The following is a 14667-nucleotide window of genomic DNA, read 5'->3' on the forward strand; positions in this document are numbered from 1 at the left end:
TAAATATATAAGCCCTTCCCTGCAATTCATCTTAAAATGTGTTAAAATAAAAAAAAAATGTATACTCACCTTTCCGCTGCAGCCGGAGTTCTGCCGCGGCCGCTGTCAGTTCTCCTGAATTGCTTCTCAGCACTATTCAGCCGGCGGGGCTTTAAAATCCCCGCCTGCTGAATGAGTTGCCTCTGATTGGTCACAGCCTGACCAATCAGAGGCAGGTTTCACTCACACACCCATTCATGAATTCATGAATGGGTGAGTGACTGCTGCCTCTCATTGGCTCAGCGGGTTACAGCTGTGGCAGAGAAGAATGATTTGTATTCTATATGTTCTCAATGGGGTCGGCGCTGCTGCCGCCGGCCCCATTGAGCGCATATAGAGAAGAGAACAGGAATCGCAAATCGCACATACGTGCGATCTGCGATTTCTGTTCTATAATTTATCGGACGAGCGCATAAAAAGCGCTCATGTGTCCGATACCATTGCAAAGCAATGGTTTTATAAAATCGACAATCCACGGGAAATCCGCTCCATGTGGACATATCCTTTGGCGAATGTCCACAGCAGACACTCCACATCAGAATTTGGTTCATCCTGCATTTGAAGAGAGGATTTAAATTGCGCACCGCTTGCCCATTTCTGTAGCGGATTTTTTCCACAGCGCGTGGATGAAATTTTTAAATCCTCATCCAGTTTGCGGCTACTGTAAAGGGTTAATTCACGCAAGGGTTCGCAAATTCAGACCATATAAATTTGTCCGATTTCACCAGTGACTTTTCCTGTGATTTTTTTTTTTATTTTTCTGCGCATTTGCGATTTTCTCCACGTGATTTGTTTTTCAAGCGTCTATAAAAAAAAAATTGCATCTTGGTTGAATTTTTTTAACTATGGTATCCATGTTTACTTGTGTCAAAATCGGATCGCACTCGCAATCATGTGACAGCAATCCCATTATTATTTACCTGCAGCCGTAGACTTGAATGGTCGATTTTTGTCCGAAAATATCACAAAAAAAAAATAAAAATATTCAGCGATTTTATTTTTTTACCTTCAGTACATTCCTCTGATTAAAATATCGCAAGTCTGAATATGGACATTTAAAGTAATGTTTTATTTCCCTCTGATTTCGGAAAATATACCCTAAGGATGCGTTCAAACGTAGCTGATTTTCTGCGTATTTTGGTGCAGATTTGATGCGGATTTCACCCCTTCAATTTGCTGCACCGTTATCTGCAACCAAATCCTTCGCAAATCAGCTACCCATGAATAGGGCCCCTTCACACCGGTGATTTTGCGTGCAATTTTGCACAAAAAAATCGCTTGTGCAAACCGCTAACAATAGAACCCACTAATTTCACATTCAGTATTTTTGCTTGAGTGTTTCCATTAGGGGAAAAAAAATTTCGCAACATTCTCTATTTTGTGCACCCAAGGCACTATAGGATTTTGCAGCATAAGGGCTTAAACAAATAGGCGTGATTTGGTCCCATTACGCGGCCATGAATTAGGGGAGGAGCTATCTTTCTCATTTTTTTTTCAAACTCCCAAATAATAACGCAGACTTTGAAAGGTAAAAAAAAAGTAGATTCTTACCCCGTCCACGTGCGACTGCACTCCGCATACGCCCATCTGAAGAAGCCCTTCATTGATAACACCCGGGCAAATTAGGCTTCTCATCTGGTTCAAAAGTGGCGCGGGTTTGTCCTGTGCTGATGTGAACGAGCATGGCAGCGCAAATAAGTACAGTAAGCAGCGCATATATGTTCGCGAGAACAGGTGATAGCGCTCCAGTTTTTCTGCGTACGAGAAAGATAGGGCAGGACCTATCTTCTCGCTTTTTTTTTTTTAAAACCCGCGTGCAATATGCGCAGAGTTTGAATGGTTTAAAAAAACCGTGCTAATACACAACTACATAGTGGAGAGCGTATTAGCGCAAGCTGCGTGGAATTTGCTGCGTTTTTATGTGCGGATTGTTGAGATAGCGGTAGTTCCTGCTCTCACTGAGTTCCCACTGGCAAACTTTATTGGGAACTTTTACACGGCACGCAACAGGCCGCACGACGCACTGCAGCCATAAAGTCCACGCCAAATTCTGCAGGCTACCTGCTTATTTTGATGCCTATTGACTGAAAACCAGCCTGCAATTCTGCATCAAAATCTGCAGTAACCCTGTGTGGATTTTGGTGCGATATTCTGCATCTGCAGATCCGGCTGCACCCTGCGACGTAATTGCGTCCCCTGCAAAAAGTCCCTTAACAAACATCATTAAACACGGATTTTCAAGCAGATTCAGAGCGGCGTAAAAGCTGCAAGAACACTCTTATTTGCTGATTACCTCGCATTTTTTACGTTACCATTGACGGCGAAAATTTGCCGCACTTTCCGTTTTTCAGATTTCCCATTTTTCGGCAGAAGAAAAAAAATCGGCGACGCCTGAAGGAAATTTAAAAAATCTCATCCACTTGCCATGTACTGTAAACTCTGCAGGGATTCCACTAGCAGAAATTCCGCAGCCCGTGTGAATGCGGCCCTAAGGTAACCACTGCAATACAGCGAACTGTGCAGCTCCTCTATCTAGCCCCTGGCTATAGTCGCACAAACAACCACTATTTTTTCACGCTGCTCTGGGATTTAAAAAATGAAATCCCCCCCAAAAACACCCCCCAAATTTCTCATTAAATCGGCTATTTTTTTTTTCCCGACCCGTGACAGTGATGGGGTATAATGAGGACACCGTGTAATGGGCGAAGAACTGCACCTTACCCATGAATAATGCAACAAAAATGAAGCTGCCTTCTCCTAAAATAACAGCAGTAGTGGATGAGGAGAAGTTGCTGAAGCAAAAATAAACCTCTCCATTTTTTTATTTTTTTTTTGTAGGTTCCCCCCCTCCCTTATACATTGCAGCAGATGAGGGAGAGTGAGATTTGACAGGTCAGCATGGAGTGTGCACCTCTGTATGCAGCACTTCCAACACTGCCTTGCAGCAGATTTGCATTAACATATCTTCATCTCTTGGGACAAAGACACATGTAAGTGATATGTGAGAGGCCTCCCCTCAACCATTGGCCAGTGCCTCCAAGTGGGGCATGTGCTAGGCTGTGGCTGAGAGCTGCTACTTTCTAGCCTTGTAGACTGAAGCTGCAGATCAGAGGCAGAGGGTGGGGAGGAGGAGGAGGAGGAGGAGGGGGAGGGGAAGGGAGACAACACAAGAAGGGAGGGTGACAAGAGAGGAGAGCTATGAGGAGGGAGTTCTGCCAGGGACATAGGAGGAGCTTTGACGTTGAGCTACAGGGCAAGGAGCTTGCAAGAGCTTTTACTTCACGTCATATTGTTTCATGGCAAGTGCTGGGAGCACAGGCAGCCTCACAGCCAGTGGCTTCTTCTTCTTCATCTCTTCTCTCTCCCCACCTCCTCCATTGTATCATGCAAAAAGCACTGGCTTAATAATCAGGCAGCGCCAACAACCTATGGATCTGGTGGTGCTGGATTAAGGGGACCTTGGTGGCCATCCTGATGCTTTAGACCTCAGGTGCAACTGCATGTGGTAAGTTCCAGTCATTTCGTGACATGCTCTTGGCTTATTTTTTGGGTCAAAACTCTTTAGTTGGGTAGCCGCTGGCATAGGCGATCCGTAAAGTTCCATCACTTGCATTCATTGCTACATTGGGTTTGAGTTGTTGCAAGTGTTTGGTGGAGCTTGGACATTGATTTGTGACAGCTCTTCTGCAAGTCTTGTGTGATGTCTTTAAATGTATCTATTTGTGTTTGTGTGCATTTGCTACAGAAGTAAATAGGTAATATGTATTATTTATGGTACAGTAGCAAAATAGGAAACACATATTGACATTTGTCAACCCTAACAGACCCAGAGCTTCCTATCTATCTATCTATCTATCTATCTATCTATCTATCTATCTATCTATCTATCTAATCTATCTAATCTATCTATCCTATTTGCCATTGCATGACCAGGAAGCAGCAATCTAACGTCCAGATGACCTGCTTGTGTGGGTGCCACATTCCTAAGGGAGACAATTCTCATTGAACGAAGCAAGAGGATTTTTGCAGTTGTCGTTGACAGACAAGACATAGGAAAATGTCAGATGACACCGTCGGTGGTAGCTGTGTGACCGTGTCAGCTATCCCGTGCTACTTTAGGCACTTCCCCTGAGTTAGAGGACAGGGTTGACTCTCAACCATTTCTAGGTCCAGCTACTACTCCTACTGCTACAGTCGGTGGTTAAGACAGTTGCGACTGCTTGGAAAAAACTTTAGTTTCTCTTTCTTAACCTTCTTATTCAACCGTATAGTCTGGATGATTTTTGTGCTTTTCGGCTTCTGCTGTTTTCTTTTTTTTTTTGCTCTTTTGCAACTGAGTTTTTTTTTTTGTCTGTAATGCAGGCATCGGGGCTTTAAGTGTTAATACAGTGCCCGCTAGGCACTTTGCAGCTGGAGGTGCACTGAAGGGTTAAGAAAGCGTCCGCCGTCTCCGGCTAAATGCTGTATATTAGCATAGTATTGAATTTTTTTTTAACATTTTTTTCCGATTCCAGATGAGGAAATTCCCTTCGCCGGATTTGTACATGGCAGGAAAAGCCATCCTTGTAGTGGTGTGTTTTCATGTTTGGAGGCTCAGGCGGACAAGCCCTGGGTATCTGCAGCTGTAGACAGATGGCCAGAAATCCACAATGTGTTCCTGGACCTTTTGTCTCCAGTTAGGATTCTCTAGACAATCACAAGCGGGTAGGCTTCAACAGTATGGCTCCAGGTTACTGCATTTTCTTTCGCCTTCTTTTGAGGATCTTAAGTGTTTCTTAACCAGAAGGGCTGTCTTGGTAGTTATTTGTCAGAAGACTTCGCCATCACCCCATGTTTGAAGACCATAGAACAGGTGGGAATGTTGTTTAACTTGATTTGAGTTTTTCCATAGTTCTATGATATATGGCACTTTGAATTTTTTTGGATATTTTTTGTTGTTGTTTACTTTATGCTAATTTCCAAATGGACGTCCTTCCTCAAACTTATTATATAATCCCAGAACAAGGATGTTTTTGGAATTAGTTATCATCCGCTTTCAGGTCTTCGCTTCAGTCATTAACTAAAAAGTCTTCCGGAGCGTCTTTGTGCATTGATAGACTTCACCGGTTTGTTTTATCTGTACGGTCTCCAGGTTGTTGTGAAATGTAATGAGTAGAATTTACAATTTAAGATAGTTGTAAAGTTACTATTTTATTAGTGGATTACAGAACTGGCTGTCAAAAGTTTGCAGTTTGATTCCTCATCATGTGTATGCTGCCAACAGTAATGTACACAGATTGTATCTACTAAAGGCGGACATGCATTAAGGCCTCTGGTACATTCGTGTATTTGGATCCATGCGCTGTCCGGATGGCGCATAGACCCGTTATAGCCTTGAAGTCTATGGACACTGCCGTTTGTTTGTTTTTTTTAAACTCTCATTGCATGTCCTATTCTAGTCTACATCATGGATGAGAATTGGGATATGCTTGTTAAACAGATAGATGTTCATGTGGTGTCTTTCAGGCACAAGTCGCACAGACACATAAATGTCTGCGCCCAGCTTGAAGATGAGGATTGGCCAGTAGGGGCCTCATCAGTCGTATGTTGTTGTATTCGTAACAACGATTCCACCATAAATGGGTAGACTAAACTGGAGGAATTGGGGATGTAGATTGAAAAAACGTTTTAAACAACTGGGCGGGCTTGCACAAAGTGGCAAATGATCGGCCGCACTTGTTCGATCATGCTATACATGTCTCGTTTAAGCTGACCTCATCTGAAAAAGTCTGACCGCCCGTTCACACAAACACGAAGGGGTTCCGTTTTTCTGGTTTGTTATGGAAGCAGAAAAACAGAACGCAGTGGACGAATAGAACTGTCATATGACGGGACTGAAGGGACTGAATTAACTATAATGGTGTCCGGATGGCCTTTTGGCATTTGACAGGATGAAATAAGAGCTGCACACGTTGCTATTTTGTGCTTTTTTCTTTTTTTTTCATGAAATTCAGCGACAGAAGTTGCAAACCGGCCCTAAATGACATACTATGTTGGCAAACAGCATAGTGCCATCCGCATATAATTTTAAGACTGTCACTCAAAATGATCAGAACTGATCATTTCCACTGACTTTTATCTAAAGTTGCCTATACACAGAGGATAAGTGGCTCACAATCCAATTTTGCCATCTTGGACACTTCATACTAGAGTTAGCTTCATAGTAGGACTTCCACATAAGCCAGAAATCGGCCGCAACATGCAATTAGTTGGATCTGCCACTGCAGAAATCCACCCACATGTCTATAGTACGGATTTTAATGCGGAATTGGGAGCAGATTTAAGCCATTTTCAATTCTGCATCCAAATTCCCACAGAGGCATGCATATTTTGGTGAACAAATTTTCTAAATGTTGTGGCCAAATTCTGAAAGGCCCCTAAGAAGCCCTTTAGTCTATCAGTTTGTATTTGAGGCATAGCAAGAAACTGGAGAAAACGGTAAAAAACGCAGAACTGCAGCTCTATGCAGATGTTACCCTAGTTGAATTTGAACTGAGTTCGCCAGTGATGTAAAACAGTGTTAACCACTGAACCAATAGGCATAGGCTTTCCATTGGAAATTAGTCTAAAAGCATGGACACTAGAGATGAGCGAACGTGCTCGGCCCCGCCCCTTTTTCGCCCGAATACCGCGATTTTCGAGTACTTCCGTACTTGGGCGAAAAAAGTGGCGGCGCGGGGGGTTGCAGCGGGGAGTGGGGGGGAGAGGGAAAGAGAGAGGGCTCCCCCCTGTTCCCCGCTGCTACCCCCCGCACCGCCGCGCCTCTCCCCGCCCCCCGGCGCCCCCCGAATCTTTACGCGCGAGTACTGAAGTACTCGAAAATGGCGGTACTCGGGTGCGTAAGTACTCATTACGAGTACGTTCGCTCATCTCTAATGAACACTATAGGCCCATGGTGGCGGACTGTGTAGAAATTGACATTGGAGTAATGCTAATATACCATGGAGTCAAATAGACAAGAGTCTGTCATTGTCATTTGGCACAGCCTACTGTCACTTCACAAAGTATTGTGTGACTTTATGTAGAACTGCTTGTAAATCTGCTGTATTACCCTAGCTCACAAAGTAGTCTTGATACAGTGTCAAATTAATTTAGGCTATGTACACATGTCTAAAATTTACTCTTTGGAGTGATTTTTCAACCAGCTATATTATACACTGGTCTTGGGGGGGGGAGGGGGGGGAAGAAAAGTGCAATATTCAGAGTTCAATTATATGTGCCAAATTCAGAAACCTTTAAGGCTTCTTCACCCAGCAGTGTCATGTACATGGATATTGTACAGCAACACACCAAGTCGTTGGATCCATACACAATCCATATGTTGCCTCTTCACAAAGTATCGTTTTTTTACTCCTAGCTGCAGGGTCCGGGGCCCAAATGTGAAATCTGTAATGGGACCCCTATTAACCATGTGCCATTTATAATACTGGTGGTGTCTACTTATATGATTGAGTGGCCTTTCATCCCCTAAGGCTTTGGACCCGGTAGCAGCAGCTACTTCTGCACCCCCTATAGCTACAGCCCTGCTTCTGCCAAGAATATCTCCATAGTATGACATACAGTACAATGGAGCTTCCCACAATTTACTGATTAGTACAGAATCCATACAGCAAAACACCTCTATATATAATGGGGGGCTCATAAAAGTACAGTTTGGGCTGGCTTTGAGTGTCATCGGAGGGTGCAGCCATAGAAGGTGCAATATTTGGGCTTTCGTGCCATATAAGAAGACACATGGCACATAGGAGGGTTGGCGGCCCTGTTACAGATTTTGCAATTAGGACTCGGGAGTCATGTGCCGCCATATAGATCCATACCAGGGTAGGTAGGAACCTTAGTCCAAGCTGTGATGTGGACATGTTCTTCATCGTACTGTAAATTTATTGATAGCAGCGTTGAAAGAGCGTCGATCATCAAGATCGGCATTTGTCTAAGCGGTCTTTACAGACTGAATTGGGAGATGAACAATCATTCATACGATTCACTTTAAAGGGGTATTCTGGGGATATTAAGTTATTGTGGAGGGGTCCCAGTGGTTGATGAATGTGTGTTTGCTCATTCACTGGTTGATCACTACTCTGTCTACATGGGGCAACGGTTGGGTGAGCGAGCGTTCTAACGAATGCTCATTCACAATCATTGGTCTTTATGGTCTTCCAACAATTGCCTTCCCCACTTTTATGTCCCTGGAGAGTGAATAATACATAAGATCCAAAGTCACCAATGCACCTGCTCAACTTGTCTGAAGAGCGTTAAGTACCCAACTCTTGGGAATGACTGCACATTTCAGGGTAACCTGTAAGAGTGGTTAGCTCAAAACGCACAAGTGGGATAAAGATGGAGTTGTCTACTATAATGTCCTAAGCTCTCGCTCACGACCTGAAGGTTGCGAGTTCAATCCCCGCGTGGTTCAGGTAGCCGGCTCAAGGTTGACTCAGCCTTCCATCCTTCCGAGGTCGGTAAAATGAGTACCCAGCTCTCTTCTGTTCTGCGCGTATTATTATAGATTTGTGTCTCTGGTTTATCACTCGTAGTTGGCATTGCCAGTTGTGTGTTGTTGTTTTTTTTTTATGTTGTTGACGCAAGAAAACCTGTAGTAGACGGAGAACATTTTATTTCCCTCTAAGCTCTTGATTTCGTACTCCATAAAGTGGGAACTGTAGTTTTTGTTTATTTTTATTAACATACAAAGTGATCCGTATAAAGACTTTATAACGTGTCCTAAAGTGCGTTGCACCACTTACACCATGGCTCGCGCCTCCATCACATTGCCATTCAGTCTTAGTTTCTGGGACAGTTTGGTTTATTGTTATTGTATTACACCGATCACAGCGAATCTAAACTCCTCAAGACTTCGTTACAGATGTAGCAGAATTTTACATGGATTTACATGTTATGATAACTTTCTGCACCTCAGTTTGTTTTCACTTTTAATCGCTTTACAATGGGTTTCTTGTATAAGAGAACAATAGCTTTTAATGGCTCGAAGGGAATCTGTCACCTACTTTTAGTCCTTTGAGTTAAGCTTATGGGCTAAAAGTCAGTGACCCGCTGAGTCCAGGGATATAAGTTTTAGGCCACCTACACAAGGCAGAGCCGGATTCCGCATGTGGCCACTTACATCCCTGGACCCAGCAGGTCACCTACTTTTGGCCTATAAGCTTACTTTATAGTACTAAAAGTAGGTGACAGAGTCTCTTTAAGATGACTTTTTGCAACAAGTTTTCTTATCACAATCAAGTTAAACTTTGCTGCATCTGTAATATCTATATATAAGCTCTATTGAATATGAGATGTGACATTCAGAAGTCTCGGAAAGCTGGTGGGAGCTGAACGGGTTGGTACGTTGGTTGTCCCTATCACAGATGATACACAAGTGACTTTTTGTTTTTAATTAGTCCTGAAAAAACAAGCCTAATTTTTATGATTTTTTTTCACGCGTTTCTGTGATTTTTCACGCACAATTTGCACCTGGTTTGCATCCATTTTTTTTGTGCATCAAAAAAAACTGCACTTCCTGGTTCTCTTAAATTTTTTTTTTACGGTCCCCATGGTTACACGTGTTGAAAACAGATTGTGATCACATCATGCAAGAGAACCTATTTTCTTAAATCGGCGATTGTAATACAAAAACGCACCAAAATAGGACATGCTGCAATTTTTTATTTCGTTTTTTTAACTCAAGACTATCTGTTGAAGTAAGAAAAAAAAAAACTGGTCTGAATATTCCTATTGAACTTAATGAGTTCTTTTTCCATCCAATTTCAGACCAATTTTTTTCAGTCCGCCAATTAGACAAAAGACTCGTTCGTGTGAATGTACCCCAAGACTGCAATAGCTGATTGGAACTTCCATGGTGGTTTTCAACATAGAGGTTTTAGGAAAAACTGTTGCGTTTTTGGTAAAAGTTTTTGACACTTTTCTCTGTGCAATTATTGCTGCGGCAGGCGTTAGCGGTAAGTCAGTAAGGAAATATTAAGGCCGGTGTCACACGAACGTATTTGTGATTTCGGTGGGTTCATAATTGTAAGTAAGCGTATCGGGCGCTTCGTTCATGCAAAAAAGTCTGCGGCGTATTTATTTTCCTGTGCATTTCCGAACACAAATAGCTCTTATAGAACTAATTAACCTAATTGGCCCTTCTAATGAATGGGAGCATGGCTGTGTGTTTTTGCGCAAACGAGAAGTACAGTAAAACACGCTGCATGCTCCATTTGTTTGCGAATTCCGCACGGACGGCTTTCATTTGAGGTGGAATCTGGCTCTGCCGTGTGCGGAGGCCTTACCCGGCATTGAAGGGGCTGTGGCAATCGCCCGATCACGGCAGTGCCTTCAAGCGGCTGATCGGCACCGAAAAAATATTGATGACCAATCCTAAGGATAAGTCATCAATACTGGAGTTCTGAAAAAAACCTTTAACCTCCGGAAAACTCCTTTAAAATTGTGTCCCCTCCCACTTGTCACATAGAACACTGAATGCAGCAACACAGCAGCGGGATCTTCGTATTTCAGGCGGAGAAAAGGTTTTGTATTCGTTTAATGACTGCAAATATAATTTTGGAAACAATCCCATGTAGAAAAAAAAAAGCCCTTCCATTCTTTGAGATTGTCCAGCTGTCGGTCCGTATTTCATATAGGCTGCATGTTTTCTATCAGCCTCCTTCTCTCCGCGAGCGCCGCTGCTCATGAACACTCAGTAATGCCATATTTGCGGCCTGTGAAAAATTTGGAAAGTACTTCAAAAACAGCTGGCTTGGCAAAGAAAACCCTTCATCATTAGAATGAAGAACTTACAACGTAGCAGTGAACATATGTATCGCTCATACGCTCTCGGAAGGAAGAGACCGTGCAGAATTATAGCGCACTTATGCTATATTAGACCGTAGTACCGCTCTGTAGCGCAAAATCCTTCCTGCAGTTGTTTTCCGACCAAAAACTACTTTTAAGGTAACCCTTGCAAAACTAACAGGTTTCCTTACTGCAACTAAAACCAAGTGCACATCTAACTAATGCAATATGAAAGTAGGAACTGATATCTTCACTAATATCATCTGTGGCAGAAGATGGCACCTTAAAGGAGTTGTGCCACAACTTAAAATTGCTTCACAACCACTCCGTCCTTCCTGGTTGACCAGGACATGTGACTGCTGTAGCCAATCACTGCTGTAGAAGGTCACTGCTCAGGCCAGTGATTGGCTGCAACAGTCACATGTCCTGGTCAGCAGCAACCAGGAGGGACGGAGTGGCTACAAAGCAATTTAAAGGGGTTTTCCCACATCTTAATACAACTTTTTGCTCGAGGATCAAGTGATCGAGGCCTTCTGGTGCTCAGGAAGGTTATAACTGTTCCACTTGACTTGCGGGCTGTACCCGGGCCTAGGGCGGCATTACATTATGTACTGGTAATTCTACAATTCTACGCCAGGATATGTCAACATTCCTAATTTCCATGACTGTAGAGTATTGTTGAATCGGACCTATAAACCCGATTCGTTTTTTCGTCTTACCATCCCAATAAAAGCACGACACCATGATAGGATTTAGGCCCAATGCCCACGAACAGATTTTTTTTCATGGCCAGACGCCCGCCGCAAATAGCACAGCTATGTTCCTCCATAGAATACTATGTTAAAAGATTCTTCCATGCCCACAAGCAGAAATCAACTGCGATTTTCCGTTTGTGGGGGAAATCGCAGCATGCTCTATTTGGAAATCGCATGGACGGCTTCTATTGCAGTCAATGGAAGCCGTCCGAACTGCGGCGATTCCAAAATGTAAATTTTGAATTCGCCATGGATCCGGGTCATCGCAACAGTGCATCATGCCCTGCACTGCGCATGCGCGCTGGAACGATGGCCGAAAATTTTGCGGCGGATCTGGACAGGTGCGTATGTATCTCTGGCTGGACACCGGGTCTGATTCCACTGCGAGATTACGCAGTCGGAATCCCACCTGGCTGCGGGCATTCGGCATTAATTGGTCACTGCAGCCACTTATTAAAGCGACCCTCTGGTTTCAAAACAAAATTGTGTCCCAGGACAGGAGGGACCTTACCTGCAGCCCATCTGATTTGTCCGTTTGACAAATGGCTGCAGCAGTTTTCTGACTACTAATGCTCACAGTGCCCTGCTTTCTAATTGGCCAGTGATGATCATGTGAACAGCTCTGGCCAATTAGTGAGCGGGTAAAGTGTCTTTAGTAGTCTAATACTATGAGTGCCCTATGGGAGATTAGGTAGTCTGAAGAGTACCCGGAACCGGGAGTCAGGAAGGAATGTTTCTCCGCAAATGGGCTAATTGGCTTCTGCCTCATTGGGGGGTTTTGCCTTCCTCTGGATCAACAAGGGGGTTGAAACAGGCTGAACTAGATGGACAATGTCTTCATTCAGCCTAACATACTATGTAACCCGAGGATTAGAGCGGCGGTAGAGGAGAACAACTGCAAGTAATTTACCCCCCTGCCGCTGTATCGGGGCGGCATTTTATTCTGAAACTGAAGGGTCACTTTAGGCTGATCCTTTCAGGACATAATTCTGTCCAGAGACCAGGGAGAAGGGTATATATTACCTGCAGTTGTTCTTTTCCATCCATCCAACTGCTGGTTCTGGTCCCGGTCTTGGTTACCCAAAACGTCCACTGCAATTTTCTATCTTGCTAATGCACACTGCGCACTGCTGTGATTGACCAGTGTTGATCATGTGATCAGCTCTGGCCAGTCAGCAGGCAGGGGTAGTGCATTGGTAGTCTAAGGCCGCCTTCACATGGGCAGATTTGCATTGCTGAATCTGGAGCGGCTCTGGATTCCACAGAAAATACCTCCCATAGCATGCTATTGAAAAGTGATTCTTCCTGCACACGGGCGGAAATCAATTCCACTCGCGGAAGAAAAATCACAGCATGCTCCATTTTTGCGTGGATTCCATGTGGACTGCTTCCATTGAAGTTAATAGAAGCCATCCAATCCACGGCCCTTCCGCAATTGGTCGCTAGGCGATGACGTGGGTAAAGCAGGAGTTAAAAAAAAAAATCTGTACTGCACATGTCCGACGGCTCGCTGTGCGGACCATCTGCAGTACAGAAGAGGAAAAAGAAAGTCAGGTACGTGCGGACCCCGCTGCTGCTAGGGCCAGATTCCGCTGTGGGATTCCGCATGTGGAATCCGACCCGCCGTGTGCTGGCGGCCTTAGGCTGCCTTCATAGCTGTGGTGGAAGAAAAAGCGTTGCATGTAAAATAGTGGGCAGCTGAGCGGAAACTAAACGGACCCCATTATAGTCAATAGGGTCCGTTGGATGCCGTTCGGTTCCGTCATAAGACGTTCAGCAAGAGGAGTTCCCTTTCCTGCTTCCCGAATGGAGGAGGCAATCGGAATCGTCGTCCCAGATGTGAAAGCAGCCTGACACGACCAATGCACTGTGGCGGGTTAGGTGGTCCGAAGGCGACGTTGGCTATTTGGATGGATGAAAATGGGACTTCGAAATTGGCAGATTGGACGGAAGTTCAGGTTATCCATCCCCCTCCGGTCTTGGGACAGAATCTTGTCTAGAAACCGGAGGGTCGTTTTAATTCTCCTCCTCCCTCTCCTAGGATGGTCAAGAAATAGAAGGACATGGTCAGGGGGCTGTGTCATTTTTTTTCTCCTCCCAACCGTGCAGGCGGAGCAAACGCGTGAGCCCTCTTATATCACATATAGCAAGATGGTGGAGCCGAGCAGCTATAAAGTGTGTGCATGGATTAGCATCTTCTAAATCTCCTATGTACATAAGTCTTCTTTTCATGCAAACCTAAAATATCGATAAAACCATAGCTGCTTACTATTCTCAAACTTTGCGGTGCACCAGAGTAAATCACGGCGGCCCGGCCAGCGGAGTCCCTACTACTCTGCACTGATTTTCATATCATCACTGGCATGAATCTTGGCAGAATACTGTTTAGTCTGTCCAGAGTTGCCAGGATTCCTTTTCTCAGATGGAATGATGTCACCGCCTTTTTCAGGCATATTACATCACGGTCTTTCATCGGTGATTGTGAGTTAGGTCTGCCAGCTGTTCTAATGGCATGCTTGTACTAGTAGTTCTACCGCAGCTGGAGAGTCATAGCCTCAGACTTGGATTTGGTGACTTTGCACAACATTTGATTAAATCATGGCCGGGTCTGAGGGCCCCTGGGGGAGAGAGTCAACGTAGACCTCCTGTCTACCCCACTCTTAGCTTTGCACATATAATGCATGCCTTTACCCAGATTGCCATGGGCCTTGGCATCTGTCCAGGTTTACATACGTGTGTTTATAGCAGTCGGTATTTCTGTACATTTTCAATTCCTGTTAAAATGTAGGGTAGTTTAAAAACATATACTGAGATACATTCGATATCTGTGTGTTTGTCTATTTATATATATCGCCAGCTTTAGGATAGATGGCGCACTGTGCAAATTCTTATTGAGCGCCCGTCATAAGAGAAAACTACCGCAAAGATATTGCAGTCTGCTTATATTCCACTTGTGCAAAAAGCTGCTACAGAACAGCTCAGTGAATTCTGTACCAGAACCTAGCTCATAACATAAATTCAGCACCAGGACCAAGCTCTTAACATG

General features: G+C 44.2%; 1 protein-coding gene across 1 annotated transcript in view; it reads left to right on the forward strand.

Moving 5' to 3' along the window:
- The first annotated feature begins 3360 nt into the window (after window positions 1-3360).
- SERTAD2 (SERTA domain containing 2) overlaps window positions 3361-14667 on the forward strand; it is a 79727-nt gene continuing 68420 nt past the window's right edge. Inside the window, exon 1 of the mRNA XM_066594481.1 lies at window positions 3361-3544. The gene's annotated coding sequence lies outside the window, so the exon portion shown is untranslated. The remainder of the gene's footprint in view (window positions 3545-14667) is intronic.

The sequence above is a fragment of the Eleutherodactylus coqui genome, chromosome 3 (assembly GCF_035609145.1).
Source record: "Eleutherodactylus coqui strain aEleCoq1 chromosome 3, aEleCoq1.hap1, whole genome shotgun sequence".
In the NCBI taxonomy this organism is placed as follows: Eukaryota; Metazoa; Chordata; class Amphibia; order Anura; family Eleutherodactylidae; genus Eleutherodactylus; species Eleutherodactylus coqui.